The sequence below is a fragment of the Pristiophorus japonicus genome, chromosome 8, assembly GCF_044704955.1.
Source record: "Pristiophorus japonicus isolate sPriJap1 chromosome 8, sPriJap1.hap1, whole genome shotgun sequence".
Classification (NCBI taxonomy): domain Eukaryota; kingdom Metazoa; phylum Chordata; class Chondrichthyes; family Pristiophoridae; genus Pristiophorus; species Pristiophorus japonicus.
This window is the reverse complement of record NC_091984.1, coordinates 176,086,314-176,099,805: the sequence shown is the minus strand read 5'-3', so window position 1 is coordinate 176,099,805 and position 13,492 is coordinate 176,086,314. Positions and strand designations below refer to the sequence as shown.

The window sequence follows — 13,492 nt, the reverse complement described above, 5'->3', positions numbered from 1 at the left end:
TAATCTGTTTTTGTCAGTAATGTTGATATAGGAATAAATATTGAATGAATGTTGTAACTGGTTTGTCCCAACATGCACCTAATTTCTGTTGTTGCCCTGTGGATACGTAGGTTCCTGTGACCGGTATGTTGCAAAATCGTTTCTCGAGAGTTTACTGTCAACCCCTTTAATTGCCTTAATTATTATTTTCCGCATGGCAAAGTCACATTTCACTCAACGGTCACTCGTTCCAGAACAGAAGCTGCTACCAGTGGTAGCGTGGCCGAGCGGTCTAAGGCGCTGGATCCAGGTTCCAGTCTCTTCGGAGGCGTGGGTTCAAATCCCACCGCTGCCAGAATTTTCCCTGCGTAAGACTTGCATTCTGTCAGCACAAGCATGGGCACCTGTTTTACAATGGGGCCATTTTGGTGTGGAAAAGTAGTTGGACTGTGAGCGGTGCCTTTTGTTTGTTGGCAAATGGCAATACCATCGAAGAGTTTGATGTCACCACTTGAAAATTGAAGGCCAGTTGAGCATGCTTTTTGCACGCTGGCCGCATTTGTGTGGATAAAAAGTTAATGTCAGAAGTGGGATTGGAAACCACGCCGCGAGAAGTGGGCTTGGCACCCACGTCCCAGAATACACCAACCTTTGGTAAGGTAAGGATTACAATCTTTGAGTTTGGCACCTTAAACCACTCGGCCACCCTGACAATGAACCGACTGCAACTGCAGAAAAATGTGCTCCAAATTCTGCGCATTTACTGAGTTGCATCACAATCCTTCCTCCTGTGCAATCACACAACACGTATATTGTTACGACATCACTTAACAGGCAGCGCCAGTCATTAAGTTTATAATGCCTGCAATGCAACCAACACACGTATTTCTCACAACAGCGCGCATTTTGCCAGCTATCGGGTAACATTTTCTGCAGTGTGTTGGCGCCTTTCATGTCCCGAAGCGCTTTACAGCCAATGAAGTATTTTTAAAGTGAGTCACTGCTGGAATGTGGGAAATGGCGCAGCCAGTTTGCACACAGCACGATCCCACAAACAGCAATGTGATCATGACCAGATAATCTGTTTTTGTCAGTAATGTTGATATAGGAATAAATATTGAATGAATGTTGTAACTGGTTTGTCCCAACATGCACCTAATTTCTGTTGTTGCCCTGTGGATACGTAGGTTCCTGTGACCGGTATGTTGCAAAATCGTTTCTCGAGAGTTTACTGTCAACCCCTTTAATTGCCTTAATTATTATTTTCCGCATGGCAAAGTCACATTTCACTCAACGGTCACTCGTTCCAGAACAGAAGCTGCTACCAGTGGTAGCGTGGCCGAGCGGTCTAAGGCGCTGGATCCAGGTTCCAGTCTCTTCGGAGGCGTGGGTTCAAATCCCACCGCTGCCAGAATTTTCCCTGCGTAAGACTTGCATTCTGTCAGCACAAGCATGGGCACCTGTTTTACAATGGGGCCATTTTGGTGTGGAAAAGTAGTTGGACTGTGAGCGGTGCCTTTTGTTTGTTGGCAAATGGCAATACCATCGAAGAGTTTGATGTCACCACTTGAAAATTGAAGGCCAGTTGAGCATGCTTTTTGCACGCTGGCCGCATTTGTGTGGATAAAAAGTTAATGTCAGAAGTGGGATTGGAAACCACGCCGCTAGAAGTGGGTTTGGCACTCACGTCCCAGAATACACCAACCTTTGGTAAGGTAAGGATTACAATCTTTGAGTTTGGCACCTTAAACCACTCGGCCACCCTGACAATGAACCGACTGCAACTGCAGAAAAATGTGCTCCAAATTCTGCGCATTTACTGAGTTGCATCACAATCCTTCCTCCTGTGCAATCACACAACACGTATATTGTTACGACATCACTTAACAGGCAGCGCCAGTCATTAAGTTTATCATGCCTGCAATGCAACCAACACACGTATTTCTCACAACAGCGCGCATTTTGCCAGCTATCGGGTAACATTTTCTACAGTGTGTTGGCGCCTTTCATGTCCCGAAGCGCTTTACAGCCAATGAAGTATTTTTAAAGTGAGTCACTGTTGTAATGTGGGAAATGGCGCAGCCAGTTTGCACACAGCACGATCCCACAAACAGCAATGTGATCATGACCAGATAATCTGTTTTTGTCAGTAATGTTGATATAGGAATAAATATTGAATGAATGTTGTAACTGGTTTGTCCCAACATGCACCTAATTTCTGTTGTTGCCCTGTGGATACGTAGGTTCCTGTGACCGGTATGTTGCAAAATCGTTTCTCGAGAGTTTACTGTCAACCCCTTTAATTGCCTTAATTATTATTTTCCGCATGGCAAAGTCACATTTCACTCAACGGTCACTCGTTCCAGAACAGAAGCTGCTACCAGTGGTAGCGTGGCCGAGCGGTCTAAGGCGCTGGATCCAGGTTCCAGTCTCTTCGGAGGCGTGGGTTCAAATCCCACCGCTGCCAGAATTTTCCCTGCGTAAGACTTGCATTCTGTCAGCACAAGCATGGGCACCTGTTTTACAATGGGGCCATTTTGGTGTGGAAAAGTACTTGGACTGTGAGCGGTGCCTTCAGTTTGTTGGCAAATGGCAATACCATCGAAGAGTTTGATGTCACCACTTGAAAATTGAAGGCCAGTTGAGCATGCTTTTTGCACGCTGGCCGCATTTGTGTGGATAAAAAGTTAATGTCAGAAGTGGGATTGGAAACCACGCCGCTAGAAGTGGGTTTGGCACTCACGTCCCAGAATACACCAACCTTTGGTAAGGTAAGGATTACAATCTTTGAGTTTGGCACCTTAAACCACTCGGCCACCCTGACAATGAACCGACTGCAACTGCAGAAAAATGTGCTCCAAATTCTGCGCATTTACTGAGTTGCATCACAATCCTTCCTCCTGTGCAATCACACAACACGTATATTGTTACGACATCACTTAACAGGCAGCGCCAGTCATTAAGTTTATCATGCCTGCAATGCAACCAACACACGTATTTCTCACAACAGCGCGCATTTTGCCAGCTATCGGGTAACATTTTCTACAGTGTGTTGGCGCCTTTCATGTCCCGAAGCGCTTTACAGCCAATGAAGTATTTTTAAAGTGAGTCACTGCTGGAATGTGGGAAATGGCGCAGCCAGTTTGCACACAGCACGATCCCACAAACAGCAATGTGATCATGACCAGATAATCTGTTTTTGTCAGTAATGTTGATATAGGAATAAATATTGAATGAATGTTGTAACTGGTTTGTCCCAACATGCACCTAATTTCTGTTGTTGCCCTGTGGATACGTAGGTTCCTGTGACCGGTATGTTGCAAAATCGTTTCTCGAGAGTTTACTGTCAACCCCTTTAATTGCCTTAATTATTATTTTCCGCATGGCAAAGTCACATTTCACTCAACGGTCACTCGTTCCAGAACAGAAGCTGCTACCAGTGGTAGCGTGGCCGAGCGGTCTAAGGCGCTGGATCCAGGTTCCAGTCTCTTCGGAGGCGTGGGTTCAAATCCCACCGCTGCCAGAATTTTCCCTGCGTAACACTTGCATTCTGTCAGCACAAGCATGGGCACCTGTTTTACAATGGGGCCATTTTGGTGTGGAAAAGTAGTTGGACTGTGAGCGGTGCCTTCAGTTTGTTGGCAAATGGCAATACCATCGAAAAGTTCGATGTCACCACTTGAAAATTGAAGGCCAGTTGAGCATGCTTTTTGCACGATGGCCGCATTTGTGTGGATAAAAAGTTAATGTCAGAAGTGGGATTGGAAACCACGCCGCTAGAAGTGGGTTTGGCACTCACGTCCCAGAATACACCAACCTTTGGTAAGGTAAGGATTACAATCTTTGAGTTTGGCACCTTAAACCACTCGGCCACCCTGACAATGAACCGACTGCAACTGCAGAAAAATGTGCTCCAAATTCTGCGCATTTACTGAGTTGCATCACAATCCTTCCTCCTGTGCAATCACACAACACGTATATTGTTACGACATCACTTAACAGGCAGCGGCAGTCATTAAGTTTATAATGCCTGCAATGCAACCAACACACGTATTTCTCACAACAGCGCGCATTTTGCCAGCTATCGGGTAACATTTTCTGCAGTGTGTTGGCGCCTTTCATGTCCCGAAGCGCTTTACAGCCAATGAAGTATTTTTAAAGTGAGTCACTGCTGGAATGTGGGAAATGGCGCAGCCAGTTTGCACACAGCACGATCCCACAAACAGCAATGTGATCATGACCAGATAATCTGTTTTTGTCAGTAATGTTGATATAGGAATAAATATTGAATGAATGTTGTAACTGGTTTGTCCCAACATGCACCTAATTTCTGTTGTTGCCCTGTGGATACGTAGGTTCCTGTGACCGGTATGTTGCAAAATCGTTTCTCGAGAGTTTACTGTCAACCCCTTTAATTGCCTTAATTATTATTTTCCGCATGGCAAAGTCACATTTCACTCAACGGTCACTCGTTCCAGAACAGAAGCTGCTACCAGTGGTAGCGTGGCCGAGCGGTCTAAGGCGCTGGATCCAGGTTCCAGTCTCTTCGGAGGCGTGGGTTCAAATCCCACCGCTGCCAGAATTTTCCCTGCGTAAGACTTGCATTCTGTCAGCACAAGCATGGGCACCTGTTTTACAATGGGGCCATTTTGGTGTGGAAAAATAGTTGGACTGTGAGCGGTGCCTTTTGTTTGTTGGCAAATGGCAATACCATCGAAGAGTTTGATGTCACCACTTGAAAATTGAAGGCCAGTTGAGCATGCTTTTTGCACGCTGGCCGCATTTGTGTGGATAAAAAGTTAATGTCAGAAGTGGGATTGGAAACCACGCCGCTAGAAGTGGGTTTGGCACTCACGTCCCAGAATACACCAACCTTTGGTAAGGTAAGGATTACAATCTTTGAGTTTGGCACCTTAAACCACTCGGCCACCCTGACAATGAACCGACTGCAACTGCAGAAAAATGTGCTCCAAATTCTGCGCATTTACTGAGTTGCATCACAATCCTTCCTCCTGTGCAATCACACAACACGTATATTGTTACGACATCACTTAACAGGCAGCGGCAGTCATTAAGTTTATAATGCCTGCAATGCAACCAACACACGTATTTCTCACAACAGCGCGCATTTTGCCAGCTATCGGGTAACATTTTCTACAGTGTGTTGGCGCCTTTCATGTCCCGAAGCGCTTTACAGCCAATGAAGTATTTTTAAAGTGAGTCACTGTTGTAATGTGGGAAATGGCGCAGCCAGTTTGCACACAGCACGATCCCACAAACAGCAATGTGATCATGACCAGATAATCTGTTTTTGTCAGTAATGTTGATATAGGAATAAATATTGAATGAATGTTGTAACTGGTTTGTCCCAACATGCACCTAATTTCTGTTGTTGCCCTGTGGATACGTAGGTTCCTGTGACCGGTATGTTGCAAAATCGTTTCTCGAGAGTTTACTGTCAACCCCTTTAATTGCCTTAATTATTATTTTCCGCATGGCAAAGTCACATTTCACTCAACGGTCACTCGTTCCAGAACAGAAGCTGCTACCAGTGGTAGCGTGGCCGAGCGGTCTAAGGCGCTGGATCCAGGTTCCAGTCTCTTCGGAGGCGTGGGTTCAAATCCCACTGCTGCCAGAATTTTCCCTGCGTAAGACTTGCATTCTGTCAGCACAAGCATGGGCACCTGTTTTACAATGGGGCCATTTTGGTGTGGAAAAGTAGTTGGACTGTGAGCGGTGCCTTCAGTTTGTTGGCAAATGGCAATACCATCGAAGAGTTTGATGTCACCACTTGAAAATTGAAGGCCAGTTGAGCATGCTTTTTGCACGCTGGCCGCATTTGTGTGGATAAAAAGTAAATGTCAGAAGTGGGATTGGAAACCACGCCGCTAGAAGTGGGTTTGGCACTCACGTCCCAGAATACACCAACCTTTGGTAAGGTAAGGATTACAATCTTTGAGTTTGGCACCTTAAACCACTTGGCCACCCTGACAATGAACCGACTGCAACTGCAGAAAAATGTGCTCCAAATTCTGCGCATTTACTGAGTTGCATCACAATCCTTCCTCCTGTGCAATCACACAACACGTATATTGTTACGACATCACTTAACAGGCAGCGGCAGTCATTAAGTTTATCATGCCTGCAATGCAACCAACACACGTATTTCTCACAACAGCGCGCATTTTGCCAGCTATCGGGTAACATTTTCTGCAGTGTGTTGGCGCCTTTCATGTCCCGAAGCGCTTTACAGCCAATGAAGTATTTTTAAAGTGAGTCACTGCTGGAATGTGGGAAATGGCGCAGCCAGTTTGCACACAGCACGATCCCACAAACAGCAATGTGATCATGACCAGATAATCTGTTTTTGTCAGTAATGTTGATATAGGAATAAATATTGAATGAATGTTGTAACTGGTTTGTCCCAACATGCACCTAATTTCTGTTGTTGCCCTGTGGATACGTAGGTTCCTGTGACCGGTATGTTGCAAAATCGTTTCTCGAGAGTTTACTGTCAACCCCTTTAATTGCCTTAATTATTATTTTCCGGATGGCAAAGTCACATTTCACTCAACGGTCACTCGTTCCAGAACAGAAGCTGCTACCAGTGGTAGCGTGGCCGAGCGGTCTAAGGCGCTGGATCCAGGTTCCAGTCTCTTCGGAGGCGTGGGTTCAAATCCCACCGCTGCCAGAATTTTCCCTGTGTAAGACTTGCATTCTGTCAGCACAAGCATGGGCACCTGTTTTACAATGGGGCCATTTTGGTGTGGAAAAGTACTTGGACTGTGAGCGGTGCCTTTTGTTTGTTGGCAAATGGCAATACCATCGAAGAGTTTGATGTCACCACTTGAAAATTGAAGGCCAGTTGAGCATGCTTTTTGCACGCTGGCCGCATTTGTGTGGATAAAAAGTTAATGTCAGAAGTGGGATTGGAAACCACGCCGCTAGAAGTGGGTTTGGCACTCACGTCCCAGAATACACCAACCTTTGGTAAGGTAAGGATTACAATCTTTGAGTTTGGCACCTTAAACCACTCGGCCACCCTGACAATGAACCGACTGCAACTGCAGAAAAATGTGCTCCAAATTCTGCGCATTTACTGAGTTGCATCACAATCCTTCCTCCTGTGCAATCACACAACACGTATATTGTTACGACATCACTTAACAGGCAGCGCCAGTCATTAAGTTTATCATGCCTGCAATGCAACCAACACACGTATTTCTCACAACAGCGCGCATTTTGCCAGCTATCGGGTAACATTTTCTACAGTGTGTTGGCGCCTTTCATGTCCCGAAGCGCTTTACAGCCAATGAAGTATTTTTAAAGTGAGTCACTGTTGTAATGTGGGAAATGGCGCAGCCAGTTTGCACACAGCACGATCCCACAAACAGCAATGTGATCATGACCAGATAATCTGTTTTTGTCAGTAATGTTGATATAGGAATAAATATTGAATGAATGTTGTAACTGGTTTGTCCCAACATGCACCTAATTTCTGTTGTTGCCCTGTGGATACGTAGGTTCCTGTGACCGGTATGTTGCAAAATCGTTTCTCGAGAGTTTACTGTCAACCCCTTTAATTGCCTTAATTATTATTTTCCGCATGGCAAAGTCACATTTCACTCAACGGTCACTCGTTCCAGAACAGAAGCTGCTACCAGTGGTAGCGTGGCCGAGCGGTCTAAGGCGCTGGATCCAGGTTCCAGTCTCTTCGGAGGCGTGGGTTCAAATCCCACCGCTGCCAGAATTTTCCCTGCGTAAGACTTGCATTCTGTCAGCACAAGCATGGGCACCTGTTTTACAATGGGGCCATTTTGGTGTGGAAAAGTACTTGGACTGTGAGCGGTGCCTTCAGTTTGTTGGCAAATGGCAATACCATCGAAGAGTTTGATGTCACCACTTGAAAATTGAAGGCCAGTTGAGCATGCTTTTTGCACGCTGGCCGCATTTGTGTGGATAAAAAGTTAATGTCAGAAGTGGGATTGGAAACCACGCCGCTAGAAGTGGGTTTGGCACTCACGTCCCAGAATACACCAACCTTTGGTAAGGTAAGGATTACAATCTTTGAGTTTGGCACCTTAAACCACTCGGCCACCCTGACAATGAACCGACTGCAACTGCAGAAAAATGTGCTCCAAATTCTGCGCATTTACTGAGTTGCATCACAATCCTTCCTCCTGTGCAATCACACAACACGTATATTGTTACGACATCACTTAACAGGCAGCGCCAGTCATTAAGTTTATCATGCCTGCAATGCAACCAACACACGTATTTCTCACAACAGCGCGCATTTTGCCAGCTATCGGGTAACATTTTCTACAGTGTGTTGGCGCCTTTCATGTCCCGAAGCGCTTTACAGCCAATGAAGTATTTTTAAAGTGAGTCACTGCTGGAATGTGGGAAATGGCGCAGCCAGTTTGCACACAGCACGATCCCACAAACAGCAATGTGATCATGACCAGATAATCTGTTTTTGTCAGTAATGTTGATATAGGAATAAATATTGAATGAATGTTGTAACTGGTTTGTCCCAACATGCACCTAATTTCTGTTGTTGCCCTGTGGATACGTAGGTTCCTGTGACCGGTATGTTGCAAAATCGTTTCTCGAGAGTTTACTGTCAACCCCTTTAATTGCCTTAATTATTATTTTCCGCATGGCAAAGTCACATTTCACTCAACGGTCACTCGTTCCAGAACAGAAGCTGCTACCAGTGGTAGCGTGGCCGAGCGGTCTAAGGCGCTGGATCCAGGTTCCAGTCTCTTCGGAGGCGTGGGTTCAAATCCCACCGCTGCCAGAATTTTCCCTGCGTAAGACTTGCATTCTGTCAGCACAAGCATGGGCACCTGTTTTACAATGGGGCCATTTTGGTGTGGAAAAGTACTTGGACTGTGAGCGGTGCCTTCAGTTTGTTGGCAAATGGCAATACCATCGAAGAGTTTGATGTCACCACTTGAAAATTGAAGGCCAGTTGAGCATGCTTTTTGCACGCTGGCCGCATTTGTGTGGATAAAAAGTTAATGTCAGAAGTGGGATTGGAAACCACGCCGCTAGAAGTGGGTTTGGCACTCACGTCCCAGAATACACCAACCTTTGGTAAGGTAAGGATTACAATCTTTGAGTTTGGCACCTTAAACCACTCGGCCACCCTGACAATGAACCGACTGCAACTGCAGAAAAATGTGCTCCAAATTCTGCGCATTTACTGAGTTGCATCACAATCCTTCCTCCTGTGCAATCACACAACACGTATATTGTTACGACATCACTTAACAGGCAGCGCCAGTCATTAAGTTTATCATGCCTGCAATGCAACCAACACACGTATTTCTCACAACAGCGCGCATTTTGCCAGCTATCGGGTAACATTTTCTACAGTGTGTTGGCGCCTTTCATGTCCCGAAGCGCTTTACAGCCAATGAAGTATTTTTAAAGTGAGTCACTGCTGGAATGTGGGAAATGGCGCAGCCAGTTTGCACACAGCACGATCCCACAAACAGCAATGTGATCATGACCAGATAATCTGTTTTTGTCAGTAATGTTGATATAGGAATAAATATTGAATGAATGTTGTAACTGGTTTGTCCCAACATGCACCTAATTTCTGTTGTTGCCCTGTGGATACGTAGGTTCCTGTGACCGGTATGTTGCAAAATCGTTTCTCGAGAGTTTACTGTCAACCCCTTTAATTGCCTTAATTATTATTTTCCGCATGGCAAAGTCACATTTCACTCAACGGTCACTCGTTCCAGAACAGAAGCTGCTACCAGTGGTAGCGTGGCCGAGCGGTCTAAGGCGCTGGATCCAGGTTCCAGTCTCTTCGGAGGCGTGGGTTCAAATCCCACCGCTGCCAGAATTTTCCCTGCGTAAGACTTGCATTCTGTCAGCACAAGCATGGGCACCTGTTTTACAATGGGGCCATTTTGGTGTGGAAAAGTACTTGGACTGTGAGCGGTGCCTTCAGTTTGTTGGCAAATGGCAATACCATCGAAGAGTTTGATGTCACCACTTGAAAATTGAAGGCCAGTTGAGCATGCTTTTTGCACGCTGGCCGCATTTGTGTGGATAAAAAGTTAATGTCAGAAGTGGGATTGGAAACCACGCCGCTAGAAGTGGGTTTGGCACTCACGTCCCAGAATACACCAACCTTTGGTAAGGTAAGGATTACAATCTTTGAGTTTGGCACCTTAAACCACTCGGCCACCCTGACAATGAACCGACTGCAACTGCAGAAAAATGTGCTCCAAATTCTGCGCATTTACTGAGTTGCATCACAATCCTTCCTCCTGTGCAATCACACAACACGTATATTGTTACGACATCACTTAACAGGCAGCGCCAGTCATTAAGTTTATCATGCCTGCAATGCAACCAACACACGTATTTCTCACAACAGCGCGCATTTTGCCAGCTATCGGGTAACATTTTCTACAGTGTGTTGGCGCCTTTCATGTCCCGAAGCGCTTTACAGCCAATGAAGTATTTTTAAAGTGAGTCACTGCTGGAATGTGGGAAATGGCGCAGCCAGTTTGCACACAGCACGATCCCACAAACAGCAATGTGATCATGACCAGATAATCTGTTTTTGTCAGTAATGTTGATATAGGAATAAATATTGAATGAATGTTGTAACTGGTTTGTCCCAACATGCACCTAATTTCTGTTGTTGCCCTGTGGATACGTAGGTTCCTGTGACCGGTATGTTGCAAAATCGTTTCTCGAGAGTTTACTGTCAACCCCTTTAATTGCCTTAATTATTATTTTCCGCATGGCAAAGTCACATTTCACTCAACGGTCACTCGTTCCAGAACAGAAGCTGCTACCAGTGGTAGCGTGGCCGAGCGGTCTAAGGCGCTGGATCCAGGTTCCAGTCTCTTCGGAGGCGTGGGTTCAAATCCCACCGCTGCCAGAATTTTCCCTGCGTAAGACTTGCATTCTGTCAGCACAAGCATGGGCACCTGTTTTACAATGGGGCCATTTTGGTGTGGAAAAGTACTTGGACTGTGAGCGGTGCCTTCAGTTTGTTGGCAAATGGCAATACCATCGAAGAGTTTGATGTCACCACTTGAAAATTGAAGGCCAGTTGAGCATGCTTTTTGCACGCTGGCCGCATTTGTGTGGATAAAAAGTTAATGTCAGAAGTGGGATTGGAAACCACGCCGCTAGAAGTGGGTTTGGCACTCACGTCCCAGAATACACCAACCTTTGGTAAGGTAAGGATTACAATCTTTGAGTTTGGCACCTTAAACCACTCGGCCACCCTGACAATGAACCGACTGCAACTGCAGAAAAATGTGCTCCAAATTCTGCGCATTTACTGAGTTGCATCACAATCCTTCCTCCTGTGCAATCACACAACACGTATATTGTTACGACATCACTTAACAGGCAGCGGCAGTCATTAAGTTTATAATGCCTGCAATGCAACCAACACACGTATTTCTCACAACAGCGCGCATTTTGCCAGCTATCGGGTAACATTTTCTGCAGTGTGTTGGCGCCTTTCATGTCCCGAAGCGCTTTACAGCCAATGAAGTATTTTTAAAGTGAGTCACTGCTGGAATGTGGGAAATGGCGCAGCCAGTTTGCACACAGCACGATCCCACAAACAGCAATGTGATCATGACCAGATAATCTGTTTTTGTCAGTAATGTTGATATAGGAATAAATATTGAATGAATGTTGTAACTGGTTTGTCCCAACATGCACCTAATTTCTGTTGTTGCCCTGTGGATACGTAGGTTCCTGTGACCGGTATGTTGCAAAATCGTTTCTCGAGAGTTTACTGTCAACCCCTTTAATTGCCTTAATTATTATTTTCCGCATGGCAAAGTCACATTTCACTCAACGGTCACTCGTTCCAGAACAGAAGCTGCTACCAGTGGTAGCGTGGCCGAGCGGTCTAAGGCGCTGGATCCAGGTTCCAGTCTCTTCGGAGGCGTGGGTTCAAATCCCACCGCTGCCAGAATTTTCCCTGCGTAAGACTTGCATTCTGTCAGCACAAGCATGGGCACCTGTTTTACAATGGGGCCATTTTGGTGTGGAAAAGTACTTGGACTGTGAGCGGTGCCTTCAGTTTGTTGGCAAATGGCAATACCATCGAAGAGTTTGATGTCACCACTTGAAAATTGAAGGCCAGTTGAGCATGCTTTTTGCACGCTGGCCGCATTTGTGTGGATAAAAAGTTAATGTCAGAAGTGGGATTGGAAACCACGCCGCTAGAAGTGGGTTTGGCACTCACGTCCCAGAATACACCAACCTTTGGTAAGGTAAGGATTACAATCTTTGAGTTTGGCACCTTAAACCACTCGGCCACCCTGACAATGAACCGACTGCAACTGCAGAAAAATGTGCTCCAAATTCTGCGCATTTACTGAGTTGCATCACAATCCTTCCTCCTGTGCAATCACACAACACGTATATTGTTACGACATCACTTAACAGGCAGCGCCAGTCATTAAGTTTATCATGCCTGCAATGCAACCAACACACGTATTTCTCACAACAGCGCGCATTTTGCCAGCTATCGGGTAACATTTTCTACAGTGTGTTGGCGCCTTTCATGTCCCGAAGCGCTTTACAGCCAATGAAGTATTTTTAAAGTGAGTCACTGCTGGAATGTGGGAAATGGCGCAGCCAGTTTGCACACAGCACGATCCCACAAACAGCAATGTGATCATGACCAGATAATCTGTTTTTGTCAGTAATGTTGATATAGGAATAAATATTGAATGAATGTTGTAACTGGTTTGTCCCAACATGCACCTAATTTCTGTTGTTGCCCTGTGGATACGTAGGTTCCTGTGACCGGTATGTTGCAAAATCGTTTCTCGAGAGTTTACTGTCAACCCCTTTAATTGCCTTAATTATTATTTTCCGCATGGCAAAGTCACATTTCACTCAACGGTCACTCGTTCCAGAACAGAAGCTGCTACCAGTGGTAGCGTGGCCGAGCGGTCTAAGGCGCTGGATCCAGGTTCCAGTCTCTTCGGAGGCGTGGGTTCAAATCCCACCGCTGCCAGAATTTTCCCTGCGTAAGACTTGCATTCTGTCAGCACAAGCATGGGCACCTGTTTTACAATGGGGCCATTTTGGTGTGGAAAAGTACTTGGACTGTGAGCGGTGCCTTCAGTTTGTTGGCAAATGGCAATACCATCGAAGAGTTTGATGTCACCACTTGAAAATTGAAGGCCAGTTGAGCATGCTTTTTGCACGCTGGCCGCATTTGTGTGGATAAAAAGTTAATGTCAGAAGTGGGATTGGAAACCACGCCGCTAGAAGTGGGTTTGGCACTCACGTCCCAGAATACACCAACCTTTGGTAAGGTAAGGATTACAATCTTTGAGTTTGGCACCTTAAACCACTCGGCCACCCTGACAATGAACCGACTGCAACTGCAGAAAAATGTGCTCCAAATTCTGCGCATTTACTGAGTTGCATCACAATCCTTCCTCCTGTGCAATCACACAACACGTATATTGTTACGACATCACTTCACAGGCAGCGG

The 13,492-nt window shown here is 45.7% G+C and overlaps 13 non-coding genes across 13 annotated transcripts; all 13 read left to right on the top strand.

Annotated features, from left to right (window-relative positions):
* Positions 1 to 252: 252 nt before the first annotated feature.
* Positions 253 to 334, top strand: trnal-cag (transfer RNA leucine (anticodon CAG)). Its single transcript has one exon. It is a non-coding gene; the product is annotated as a tRNA-Leu (tRNA).
* A 974-nt stretch (positions 335 to 1,308) lies between these two features.
* On the top strand, positions 1,309 to 1,390 carry trnal-cag (transfer RNA leucine (anticodon CAG)). Its single transcript has one exon. It is a non-coding gene; the product is annotated as a tRNA-Leu (tRNA).
* A 974-nt stretch (positions 1,391 to 2,364) lies between these two features.
* On the top strand, positions 2,365 to 2,446 carry trnal-cag (transfer RNA leucine (anticodon CAG)). Its single transcript has one exon. It is a non-coding gene; the product is annotated as a tRNA-Leu (tRNA).
* A 974-nt stretch (positions 2,447 to 3,420) lies between these two features.
* On the top strand, positions 3,421 to 3,502 carry trnal-cag (transfer RNA leucine (anticodon CAG)). The gene has a single exon. It is a non-coding gene; the product is annotated as a tRNA-Leu (tRNA).
* Positions 3,503 to 4,476: 974 nt separating this feature from the next.
* Positions 4,477 to 4,558, top strand: trnal-cag (transfer RNA leucine (anticodon CAG)). The gene has a single exon. It is a non-coding gene; the product is annotated as a tRNA-Leu (tRNA).
* A 974-nt stretch (positions 4,559 to 5,532) lies between these two features.
* On the top strand, positions 5,533 to 5,614 carry trnal-cag (transfer RNA leucine (anticodon CAG)). Its single transcript has one exon. It is a non-coding gene; the product is annotated as a tRNA-Leu (tRNA).
* Positions 5,615 to 6,588: 974 nt separating this feature from the next.
* On the top strand, positions 6,589 to 6,670 carry trnal-cag (transfer RNA leucine (anticodon CAG)). The gene has a single exon. It is a non-coding gene; the product is annotated as a tRNA-Leu (tRNA).
* A 974-nt stretch (positions 6,671 to 7,644) lies between these two features.
* Positions 7,645 to 7,726, top strand: trnal-cag (transfer RNA leucine (anticodon CAG)). The gene has a single exon. It is a non-coding gene; the product is annotated as a tRNA-Leu (tRNA).
* Positions 7,727 to 8,700: 974 nt separating this feature from the next.
* On the top strand, positions 8,701 to 8,782 carry trnal-cag (transfer RNA leucine (anticodon CAG)). Its single transcript has one exon. It is a non-coding gene; the product is annotated as a tRNA-Leu (tRNA).
* A 974-nt stretch (positions 8,783 to 9,756) lies between these two features.
* Positions 9,757 to 9,838, top strand: trnal-cag (transfer RNA leucine (anticodon CAG)). Its single transcript has one exon. It is a non-coding gene; the product is annotated as a tRNA-Leu (tRNA).
* Positions 9,839 to 10,812: 974 nt separating this feature from the next.
* On the top strand, positions 10,813 to 10,894 carry trnal-cag (transfer RNA leucine (anticodon CAG)). The gene has a single exon. It is a non-coding gene; the product is annotated as a tRNA-Leu (tRNA).
* Positions 10,895 to 11,868: 974 nt separating this feature from the next.
* On the top strand, positions 11,869 to 11,950 carry trnal-cag (transfer RNA leucine (anticodon CAG)). Its single transcript has one exon. It is a non-coding gene; the product is annotated as a tRNA-Leu (tRNA).
* Positions 11,951 to 12,924: 974 nt separating this feature from the next.
* trnal-cag (transfer RNA leucine (anticodon CAG)) lies at positions 12,925 to 13,006 on the top strand. Its single transcript has one exon. It is a non-coding gene; the product is annotated as a tRNA-Leu (tRNA).
* The last annotated feature ends 486 nt before the right edge of the window (positions 13,007 to 13,492 follow it).